The sequence below is a fragment of the Falco punctatus genome, assembly GCF_963210335.1.
Source record: "Falco punctatus genome assembly, chromosome: 13".
Classification (NCBI taxonomy): Eukaryota; Metazoa; Chordata; class Aves; order Falconiformes; family Falconidae; genus Falco; species Falco punctatus.
In genome coordinates, this window is record NC_137593.1 from 22,856,368 (window position 1) to 22,869,281 (window position 12,914).

The window sequence follows — 12,914 nt, forward strand, 5'->3', positions numbered from 1 at the left end:
ATACTTTGAGTTAGTGGTTAATGCAGAGGTGACAAATCACTGAAATGCCTGACAGTTCATGGCTTTCAGCACTAAGGGATGTCTATTTTATTTCATAGCCCCTGTGTGTATCGTATTTCCTTTAGTCTTTTGTTCTCTTATATACACATGCACATTCATAATTAAACATATTTGATCCAATTTTTTTCACACACAATCAATTACCAAGTCTCTGTTGTTTAGTGTTAGCACATATTAATTAAAGTTTGGAAAGTGGTGGAACAAAAGGAAAATTTCTGACTCAGGAAGTATCAGAGTAATGTCTTCGGTCTTTTAAGTTGGCTCTGAAGCATCATCCAGCAAATAAAGAAACAATACACATCTCATTAATCTTGCTAGCCATCAGAGAGGCCAGTACCCTCAACTAAACTCCACATATGGAATCAGAAGGTTTTCAGGCCAAAAGCAAGAAAATGTTCGACTTTCCCTACAAACTCAGGTACCTGTGTTTCACTTCCATCATCTTGCAGAAGTACAGGCACATATACCAAAGATCTCTCACCAAAACCAACGCTAACTCTGCAGAGCAGTGTGCTGCAGACCACAGAGGCCTGTCCCAGGAGGGGCTGAGCTGTACATGTCAGGATCAGAAGAAAGAACATACATAAATTTCCTTCTTCATCAGGAAATACAGCCAGCTTGTGACACCGTTATTTATACACGGAGTATGTCACTACATTGTGTAAGTTTCACCCTCTGTATAAGCATAATTTGCCCCCTATGATTAGGTTTATTTTCCTCACCCTCCTGCTCCCATGCTCACAGAAACACACACGCAGCTCACGATGAAATGCAACCCCTTGTGTTGTACCAAGACTGTCACTTTTGGAAGCAATGAGTAGCAACTGTTAAAACAAAACAAACTCCATTTCAAATCCAGCGTGAAGTAACGGAGCAAAAAAAGAATGAAGCAAAAATGACCTTACCCATAACTATAGCCATAAGGCTAGTTAGGATTCCTTCTGAGTAAAAAATAGAGAAGAACAACTGGCAAATGTCAGCCTCATTATCACGAACTCTTTTTAGCAGCGAAACAAAAATTAGCCTTTAGATCTTTTTCCAACAGACTAGACCATTCACTATGTTAGAAGCCTTTCCCTTTCTTTTGAATAATTATCAAGTTATGGGAACACCTTTTCCTTTTAACATTAAAAGCACGTTTCAGCCTTAATGACTACATGCACGCTGTATTTATCTTTCCACAAACACTTATGTTTAAATAGTTTGGGCATAATGTTGTGAAATATAGTGAGAGGGGAAAAAGGGAGAAGCTGAGCAAAAAGAACATTGAGTTTAAAGGTAATTGCTCCTGTGTGATACATGCAGTTTTTCAAGTTGTCCTTTAGAAATACTCAAAAAGTGGAACATCCCAGCTAGATAAAAGAAATCCTGAAACACTTTCTTATAACACTAGTGCCACTGTTTAAAGCCAAGATACTGTTCTTCAATCTATAGTCTGTAGTATATACTCTAGATAGATAATACAGTTGTCCTTAACCTGATAGGTATCAATGGGAGTTTTCCAAAGTATAACTTGGTGAGAGGTCAGATCCTAACCTGTTGCAAATTATTGAAGCTCCAGTAGTTAACAGAATTGTGCCATTTCATGCCAGCTAGGGCTCTGGCACAATTTAATTTAATCGAGGCACTAATTGACTCTATCTTCTAGCTGGCAGTTCAACACTAATGCATGTTTTTACAAGTCCCTTGTCTAAAATACACGGCAGTTTCTTATTCTGGGGGGGGGTGGGTGGGGTGTGTCTGGCATATTTTTGGTCATTTATTCTTTGACATTCTCCAGTATTGGACCTCTCAAGTGGACACCCATCTCTTCTTGAAGACCAGGGCTTTAAGTTGTGACAATCCATCCCAGATATAACTCAGATAAAGCTTTCTGGGATAGTGAAGGAGCACAGCCAATTTTCCCTACTCATGTCATCATAATTTACCATTTATGGGAAGAGATATTGTTCATATTCATCTATAGGTAATGCTCAGAAAAAAAGACCAGCTGTTGTTTTTTGTTTGGTTGGAATTTTCTTAACTTCTGTCCTTGTCACGTAAGGGCCATCTCTGACTGTAACCTCAGGACAGGATTAGTTGACTGAATCCTTCCCCACCCTCATTTGTCCAGCTTCCTGAACTGAAACAAAACAGCATGAGTCTTATTCATGTTTACCCACACCTAGGGATTTGCATTACTGAGCCAGGAGTACAAAGACATCTGACCCCTACAGCTCATGTTTCTCGTTCCACCACTGTGTAAATATAAATGTGAAACTGAGTTTTCCAGGTTTCTATGCATTCAAGATCTGATAGCCAGAGTTTCTCCCTGGAATCACACACAGCTGTACCAACTTCATGTGTCTCATAAGCTTTGGTACAAACACATTTAGGCTTACCCAGCTGTAACGGCCCTGCTTCAGCTGGCTTCACCAGCTTCCACTGGGCACTCTGGGTCAAGAAACTCAATTCCACATGGATTTGTGGCAAAATGAGATTGGAACTAATGTACATCTTTCTGACAGCTGACCAGGGAGTAACAGAGAGGAGAAGACGTTCTGCCTCCATCCTCATTCAGAAAAGATCCCTTGGAGTCAGTTCCAGGCAGCCAAGGCCATCTCATGTTTTCTGTGACTCCCCGGAGAGCAGCATAAACAGTAAGCATCACATGAGACATTTACCATGTGAAGGACATAAGGACTCCACTCAGCCATGAGTTTAAGATCAGAATATGAAGGCTAAAGAGAACGTCCCATAAGATACACCAAAACGTCAAATTTCATATTTGAAAAAATAGGAATGATGATACTTACTGGCTCCAGAGGGATGTTATGAAGCTCAGTTTATTCTTAGTAAAGTTCTATGTGATCCTCTGATGTGTCCTATCAATGCCAAGTAATATTACCTCTAAAGAAAACAATCCCCTGATGTCTCTTGCCAAAGTGTGATTTATAGAACATGCCACAGAGCAATCCAAGGGGACGAGACTGATAGATGCAGAAAACAACAGCCTGTGAAACAAAGGGTGCTGCTGACATGGAGCTAACAGCCTGTAGAAATGGCTTCTAGAGAAACAAAGAGGACTGGGTCACTTAACAGCTGCCCTGACTTTAGGAGAATGCTAATAAAACTTCCAACATTTATCCTATTATGTACGATGATCATCTATCCTACATCCTAATGCTGGAAATGGGTGCTTTACAAAACAAGATACTTTTCACCTGGACTTGCAGATACATTGGTTATGCTATCTCCCCTTTCATGACAGCATCAAAGAAAGTCACAGCTGAAATACCACAGAGTTTCTTGAAGCCCCTTTTCTCGAGGCTTTAGTTCAAGGCAGCAATAGATCACTCATCTCCCTGAAGTTACTTTTAAAATATTATTACAAGCATATAGGACAATATTTTCCATTTTTTCCTATGAATCCAGAAAATACAAATGCAAAGTCAGTTGCAGAATACAGCTATCTATTATCCGAAAACACTCTGTTCCTTAAATATGATCTCAAATTATTATTTCAAGTTACTTATAGCTGATATTCCACCAGAAAACAGCGAGATTCACAGTACGTCAAATATACTTTACAATATAAAAGATTCATAGTGATGATGCAGCATTTTTAACAACAACTAGTAGAAATGAAAAAATTCTCAGTAGTGTAACTCACGATGAGAGTCAGTAATAACCAACTTCATTGCTAGGCAGGGACACTATTAACTTGTAGCCCAGTAATCTAACACCTGTAAAATAAAGTTTTCATAGTGGAAAAAAAAACCCAAAACAAAACAAAACAAAAAAAAAAACAACAACAAAAACCACTGCAAAAAATAAGACTGAACACGTTGCTTATAAAATGTTTACACCCACTTTAACAATTTCTGTAGTAATGATGCTTAAAGTATATTTCTCCTGAATTGCTTTGAGATGCTAAACGTAAAACAAGAATTACAGGACTTGAAAATAGAGAGCAGATAATTGCTACCAAAAAAAAGATGGCATCAGCATATTGCACATACTCAACAAAATCCATATGGCCATGGCTATTTTCAGCTATCTCTGTAAATTCCATTTTGTGCTTTCTTCTGAGTTTATATGTTCATGTTTTCAATTAAATTTCCTGCAACTGTTTGCGTTTCATGGCACAAAAATGGGCCACATTAAACTTGGAAATCAAGTAAATCAGCAGTGTGGCAGCTGAGAGCACAGTTGCCATCTAAAAAGAGGTAAAGCACACGAATATCCTGGAAAGGTCATAAAGGAGCAAGTGCAAAATTATGGGTAGGGATAGAGGGAATAAGGCAAGGGGAGGTGGGGGGCTGCGTGGCACCTAATGTCACTGCTTTGTGGGATGAAGCAGAACAGAAAGGTACCCTCCAAAACTTCCTTAGGCAAAGTTTTCTAGATTTCAAGAGGAATAAAGAAGAGGCCTAGACTCCATAGGGTTAGCTGAGTATGCACCTGACTTATTAATGGGCTTTTCAGTATATTGTAAGAGTTCTTGTGCATGTCTTGACTCTTTTGATATTTTTTTATGTTCATGTCAGAGTCCTACTCTGGAAATCTTACTTTCCCAAATTTGCTGTTGTAGCTCCTCAGGAAAAAAAAATGTTTTGCTATTTTATGAACTAAAACATCTGTTTTGTCAAAGACTAAATAGAAAAACTTGGTTTTTTCATATAAAAAAAACACAACTTTTTTTTTTTTATTGATTTTTTCTGTTAGTGTTTGTAATGGAAGAAGTTAAACAGATAGTACTTTCAAATATTTTTATAATCCAGAAAACCCCCGTTTTCCACATAAAACGCCTTGTGAACATCATATGATTGGAGTGTTGGAGCCCCCAAAATGTCTGAGTAATCTTTTCTGACCTCTTTAGAGTTTCTGTATCACAGCAAAAGGTGTGGGCATGGATACAAAAATGCATGCATACAAAAAAACACAAAACACAAAAAAGGTTTAGAAATTTCTGACATAGAAAATACTAAGAACAGAGACAGCAGAGAAATGCCTACAGCAAAAGCTTGCAAACAGTGATGTTAGGAGGAGCTTTATATGTTTTGCTTCCAAGGCTGGATATAACAGTTATATGGTTGGGAGGGCTGTGCACCCACTCTGCTATATAAGAGGGAGCACTTACCGTACCAAAACAACCTAGTGGAGAAACACAAGAATATATAATCCTTTTTCCCCCAGGAAATCTGATTTGCTGTATGACCAACTATGACAAACCCTGTAAAGAAAAGAAGTGGAGATTAGATCTTCCCAGGGTGTCTGTTCTGATGGAGCTAGATGGAAACTCCTGCTGATGCCTGATGAGAAAGGGAAATTGGAAATGTATGCCCTCTTGTAAACACAGGCAAAATGGAAGATATGCTGGCATGGAAGGTGATATGATTCTCTGAAGCCAAATAATATCATCAAATAGAAGAAAACGTTGTCCTGAGAGCAAGATTTATTAGCCATTATGCAAATTGCCAGCAGGACCTGAACTTTCTCAGATGAAAGATGACTGAGAACTGGTGTTTGTTTTTCTCATGATCATTTTCTGAGTTCGTAGTACCCACAGCTAATAAGACTTCAGTCTGGAATTTCCTACCTGGCAAGTATCTGGAGTGAAAAGTACAGACAGATTACAGGTGAGGAGACTGGTACAGTCAAAGAGGATGCAAATTTGGAAATTTTAAAATGGAAGCTGAAGTTTTATGCTCAATTTGCACGACCATGAAAACACTTTTGATATGACATCCGATGGGCATTGGTGATATAGCAGAAACTTGGAGACAGGAAAAACTAATATCTCTCCCTCTTTGTGTCTTTCCTGAAGGAGCTTCTAGCCCCACACAGTTTCTTGGCTTCAAAACCCCTCTATAGCTGCAAAGACATCTCTGAAAGCTTGGTATTTTAACTCTAGAACCCAATTACCTCTTGTTTGGCCATTGACTCCTGATTTTATATACATGTATACACATCTGCAGACATGCATTGCCAGCTAGAACGTTACACATTGCCTATATAAGAAATTCTATTAGGACACTGAAGTGCATGAAGTTTAACATAGGAAATAGCTCAGTGCTCCAAGAAGATGTAAAGCTTTTGAGGGAAATTTGTAGCAAATGACCACATGCCAGACAAACTGCTGTGCAACAAGTGACTGATGTCTTTGCTGATATCCCCTATTTCTCTGCCAGCATCACGCTGCAAATCCTGCAGTAAACTGGCAGATCCACTCAAGTGAATGAGGCTGAGATAATTGATATCTGCTGGGAATCTGCCTCTTCTCACTTATGTATTTCTTTGGGCAGCTGCTTACATCTAAAATCTGCTCTTGGAGAACTGAGGTAGCACTGTTTCACCTGTAAATATAACCACTTAAATTTGTCCTCCTGCCCCGCAAAATGACAGGGATACTTAAACAGTGCTGCTGAGCTTTTTTCGAGCTGAAGAAATGATGCTTGTTTATAGCAGCTAGGCACCTACACCTTCATTAAAAATTACAGCACTCCTAGTTGAGAGCAAACAGCCTGCATTATGTCATGGGCGGGGGGGGGGGGGGGGGGGGGGGAATAAATTTAAAAAAAATAAAATAAAATAATGCATCCTTTACTATTGGGACTTAAAGACTATTGGAGTAACTCCTTGAGGTGCCAATATGAGTAAGGTCTTGATTAAGACACAGATTGATGGGCAGGCCTGAGCACAAAGGAAATTAGCTAGTGACAGTTTCTGTATCCACATTCACACAGCAGCTTCATGGCAAAGCTGAATGTAAGACACAGGTGTTCTGATGACAAGTCCAGTATGCCACTCACCTTGCCAGCAGGCACTGTTCTGGAACCCTCTCCTCCACTCAGATCCTGAGGCAGCCAGTACCAAAAGTTCAGTGCTCATATGGGAAGACACTCACGTCATGAGGCTCGTGTGCTGGATGAAACAGAAGTTTCTTGGCTACTGAACATGCTGTATTTTAAGAACATGTTAAACATAAGAAATACTTCAAGGGAGATGAATGGATGGACAGGCAACTAGTCCTAGCAGCACTAATGCAATTCAGAATGTGCAAGAGCAGCTAAAAATGCTTCAGAATTAATGACAATAAATAGAAAACCATGCTTAAGATAAAAGTTTCCACCCCACTTCATCAAGCACAGGTACCATATTCCTTAAATAGTCTTGTTTAAGTGAGGTAACATCTAAAGAGAAATCATTGATGCTATTACTTTTCCAGCATGTGGAGTATATTCCAAGTACATGATCTGTGTAACACTTGGAAGGAGAACTCAGGAGAAACAGAAATCTAAACCATAAAATATGGTAAAAGCATGGCTTATAAATAGATGTAAAACTATTTGCCGCAGTTTTTCAGATGTAGAAAGTTCTCTATATAGGATTCAGAAAGTTCAGTCCTAGCTTTGAGAAACTTCTTTATAAACAGTTCATTTACAAAAAATTAACAATAACATGAAATTGTATTACAGATATTGCATTAGTTACAAATATAGTTCTCAGTAGAACTGGAGAACCCAGACCATCTGCTCGAAGTGCCAAGCACAACTGCTTTACTTCAGCAAACATAAAGAAAGATGTGCCATAAAGACAGACCCACTGCAGTTTAGTAGATTTGCTGTTAAAAAGTGAAACTGGTTTGGTTTCCAAGCACCTGGCTGATGCAGCTTTATGAATGAAATAGTGAGATAACAGTATTTACTAATGAGTCCTCATCAGCGCTTTGATTGTTTGTTCTTCTTGGCATTTATTAACATGATTATCTCTGAAGGGGAAGAATTTTTTTTAATTTTTTTTTTTTTAATCTAAGCATTTCACATGGGTTGTGCCAAGTTTAGCAGTTGCCAGTTTTAAAACAGCAGAATATTTACAGCAGGCTCTAACAGCAGCCACAGCTTATAGAGACTGCCCCTGGCAAGCTGTTGAAGCTTTTCCTTGAGCAGTTCTTAGCTAAACTGTAATGCATGAAATCATACCTTCAGTGCACAGCAATCTGGGTTTGGGGTTTGTTCTCTTCTATTTTAGATTTTGTTTTATTTAAATGCAGCCTTTCAAGTCCCACTACTGATTTTTTACAAAGATCTGAACGAAACAAAACATCAATTTGAAAGATTAAGAAAATACATTCTGTCTGTTTCTATGTTTTTTTAAAATCAGTTTTATGCAGGCTTTGACAGGGGTCTATTAAATCAAAAGCCAAAGATTGAAGTGGCAGTTCCAGTAGGACTGAATGAAAGCTAAAATAACTGTGGTCAAAGAAAGGGTCAAAGCCTGTGTAATGCTTTAAAAGCAACTTTCTTTTATTTGTAACAATGATTTTTAAGCTGCTAAATATTGAGTAAAGAAAGATGCAGATAAAAGGTGCTGTACTAAGGCCCAATCCAAGAGAAGCTTTCCCTGGTTGCAGTCCCTATGGACCTGGCCCAGCATCACAATCACATCACCTCTTCAGAGTTTTTTCTTTAAAAGCTGCATGCTCTATGTACCACCACAAGCAATTTCAGCGAGAGGTTGACATTTATCTCTGAGGAGGCTCCATCCCCCTCAGTTTAAGATTCCATGCTTTGGTACATTAAGAGAGCACAAGTGAAAACACAAGAACGGCCACACCATGTCAGACATGGTCCACTTAGCCAAGAAGCCTGTTTGCTGTAAGAGATGATTCAGGAAAGAATATAAAACCAGGAAAATGTATTCTCATGGGTTCCAGCCTTAAACAATAGCAGCTTTGAGATAAAATTTAGATGCAGACAATGGTGTTAAAAAAACCAGAAGCTATTGATCCATCATTACTTTGTGAAAGATACTTTCTCTGTTTTTCTAAGACTGTTGTCTGATAACCAAGTGGAAAATCCTCAAGGCTTTTCTTGAGAAAAACTAACGTTTTTTCCATATATATATATATATATATATATATATTTCTATTAATTCTTTTCTTCTTCATGCTGTTACTGATCTTAAAGACCTCAGATCCTCTGACATTGTGAGAAATTAAACAAGCATGTGCAAGTCTGAATGATATTCTGAGTTGTGAACCTGTCTCCATTTCATGGGAGCCCTATTTCATACTCATTTAATGATACCTAAAGCCATATTAAACAACACTACAATCTAGAAAAGCCCAGAGCATTGCAAAAGCACAGGTGTTCAGAGGAAAAAAGTAAAACCCCAATCAAATTAATTCCACCACCTGAAAAGAAGCAACTATCCATGTGATATTAGAACTGATGGTTTTACAGTGGTCACTGTCCATACCTAAAAGTATCTGATGATCTCCTGGTAAACATCACTGTAAACTTTTGTCAAGATGAGTGAGGAAAGTGAACCAGGAGTAGAGACTCTGTCATGTTTATAAAAACATTGTTTGGTTTGTTTATAACATCTGGTTTATTTTTCCAATTCCATAAAATACGTGGTAAGAAACAAAATGGATTTCACGTTGCACCTGTCACCATGAATTAAAGACTTTCCTCAGCGTTAATGTTTCACAGCAAACCACTTAACTGGTCAAATGGATGTGTTGACCACCTTGCCTTTTCTTCCAAACTTCAGCCACTTTCCTCTCACCTGGAGACCAAGTAACCTGGTTATCTGACCAATATCTTTAATTCCTGATTTAGATACAAACTGCAATGGCTCTGCAAGTGATCTGACTCTAGTGGCCAAAATTATACATGAAAGTAATTCAGACTCAAGAGAGAGAGTTCAGATCAGAGTTATTCTGGTTTTTATTACATCTTTCAGGTTTCTGGTCTTCCTGTTGTTTTTTTTTTTTTCTTCTTCTTCAATCTGTTACTATGAACAGGCCTTCTATTTATTGTCCATTTTATCGTACTGGAACGGGAAAAAGGTGAAAAGGAGGGGGGGATGAAAGCAAAGGAGAAACCCCAAAACTATTTGCTACTGGAGAAAATCTGGAAAAGTAGAAGGCTGGTGAGACTACTTAATAGCAAAGCTACCTACAAGAAAAAAGCCATATTTCTAGTTTTTAAGAAAAAAAAAAAAAAAAGAAAAAAACCCACCAACATGAAGGAAAAAAAACCCACAATTAAATACAACCCCCTGAAAAACATCGCTAGATGAAAATACCTTACATTGCCAGTTGATGGAACAAGATTTTTGGTGATTTTGCCCACTAGATCCCTCTTCAGAACCTTATTTGCAAAATGTCTGTAAAAATCACCTTCACAAGACCTAAGGAAGTCATCTGAGTAACGAAAACTTCACCATAAACACCATCACAGCAGTGGAAAGAGCTATCTGACCAGGTTCCCCTGGGTAATGACACAGTGGAGCTTCAGCCACACATGCAGCTGAGTTTTATAAAACCCCCTGTGGAGTCACTCAATACCTTTTATCTAAGAATTAAGTTACAGGAAACAGCACTGTCTGTTAGGGGCAGCCCTGCAGTCCCGCTAACCATGCTGCCTTCAGCGGAGCTGGAGCACATCCTCCGTGGCAAAGACGGAGCACCCAGCATGAGAGCTCCCAGGCAGGCTGCCACAGGGCAGCAACGCTGGTGAGCGATGAGCAGCACTGAGTGGGCTAGATGTTTACAGCCACTTCCAAAGGCTGCTTTTGCTCTGCAGGACAGGTACAGCCTCCTACCAGAGAAGGGCTTGGCATGCGGCTTCTTCAGGAGCACGTTTTGTGCCAGTACGCGTGAGAAAGAAGAGTATCTTAGAGGAACCATAAGGCAGATCTTTAGTTGATGCTTTAGCAGACTGTCTTTCAGGCCAGAACAGCAAATATGTTTTCAAAACAGCTTCTTAGCAACAGCTTACCTATTTCATGATCTCAAAGAAAAAAGCAAGTGCATAAAGCAAAAAAAAAGAACCATGAAAAACACAAAAGCAAGAAAGGAAAAATACTATCTCCGGCTAAAAGGTGTTACACAGAGATCATAATGGAGAAGTGCATAACAGATAAGCAGCATAGTTAATAATGACTTCCAAGCTTTTAAATGGTCATCAAAATGGTGGAATTTATATAACACAAATGAGTCATGGTCAGCAACGGAGAGAAGTGTATTGCACACTTAGGAGATTAGGGGAACTTTTTCTGAGACAAGAAAGTATTTTTCTGTTTTTCTTACATAGAGAATTTGCTTCTTAGTTGTTCAGGCATTCTTTTATTCCAAGCCAAGGACTCAGGCATTTAATCCAGCTGTAGTGTTTTTATAATATCTCTGTATCAGTATTTACAATGGTATCAAATACCTTCCCTTCCTTAAAAAGAAACAAAAAAACCCCAAACCCAACAACAAAAAACACCACCAAAAATATGAGAAAATAAGACTCTGTGGCTGTATAAGAAAATATCTTTCACAATTTTCTATTTAAAAGAGTAACTAAAAGATAATAGCAGCTGTACACGAGTATTGCCATGCTCATCAGCTCCCGTCATTTCCTCCAGGATAGCCCAGAGATCAGCAGCAGCCAGAGAAGTGTTTTCAGATGGAAGGGTCTGCAAACCCACGAATGATTAGCATCCCAGACCTCTCAATTTTTTTTAGTATATACATCTATACACATAAACATGGTCACACACTCACTGCCACTTGCTGTGGGGCACAACAGCACATGGTGGAGACAGATGGCACTTTTCAGACCTCTTAGTTATGGCAAGTGAAGGGCCTAAATAATTGTTTGGGGATGCTCTACTGCACCCTGTTCAACTATATACAGCCTATGATAACACCTATTGCTCCTGAAGCAGCTTCACCATTTTCCTTATTATACTTCACCAGGCTTTTTTCCTCAACTGAAAAAGTATTTTTATTGTTTACTTTGAACATATTCACACTTTCCCTTTAAAGAATTATTTGGGAGTGCACATAACTACTGCTAACGCACGCTATTAAAGCTAGTAAAGAGTTCTAGGCTAGCATGCAATTGGAGCCTGTGCAGCAATCTGCTCTGATGTAAGACAGGCCTGTAGCATTCCCTATATGAAGGCAGCAGAACTAGGACACGGCATGCTGGAGACAGCATTTTTCTAGTTCTCCCAGGATGGAAGAGTGATGCACAAACCTCTCAGCTGGGCTTGAGGCATTTGTACTGCCATTTAGTCCTTTAAGTCTGACTGTGCTGTTGTATCTAATTGGTCAAATGGGAGATTAGAGACCAGAGGGAAAGGAATTAAGAGACCAGTCTGGAAGACAGGAGAAGTAAAATTGATGTTTCAACCTCTCCACAACCTCCTTTACTTCTGCCTGGAAAAGTTAAATACTTTGGTAAGAATCTCCACGGGAATATCTGAAAGTCAAGTCGCAAGTTAGTGTCCTGTCATTGTTCCCTGTGTCCATGAATAAATTGTACCCAGTTTCCAGAGAAGCTTTTGTACAAATATTTCAATACAACCTATTTATCAGATGCTGTCTCTTCCCATTTGCATGTTTCTCAGGAACACACTTTTCTTTTATATTAAAAACAAACTAGGACATTGTTTTAAGATTTCTGTCTCTGAAATTTACTTGGACAAAGAAAGAGCACAAGACAGTTCCAAGATTTGATGGTTATGAGCTGAGAAGATTACTTTCTGGAAACATTCTATAAAATTTCAGTAAGCATCCCATCATTTACTAGAACAATTTTAGAAAGTAAACACAGAAAAGTGAGCAACAGAAGGAAAGTAAATTCATTAGAAGATTGAGCTGCAAATTCAGAATTCCTTCAGAGAGCTCTGGCATGAGCATTGCATCCTGAAGCCAGCAGGGACTCCTGATATACCCCTTTAACATCGCTTATCTTCATCCTGTGTGAGGAAGTGGTTCATGTAGATAGCAGCCATGTTGCTTGTGCTAATTCTGCACCATCTGACCATCCCCTTACATAGAAAATGGACAGTTTAAAAGATAAAGAACG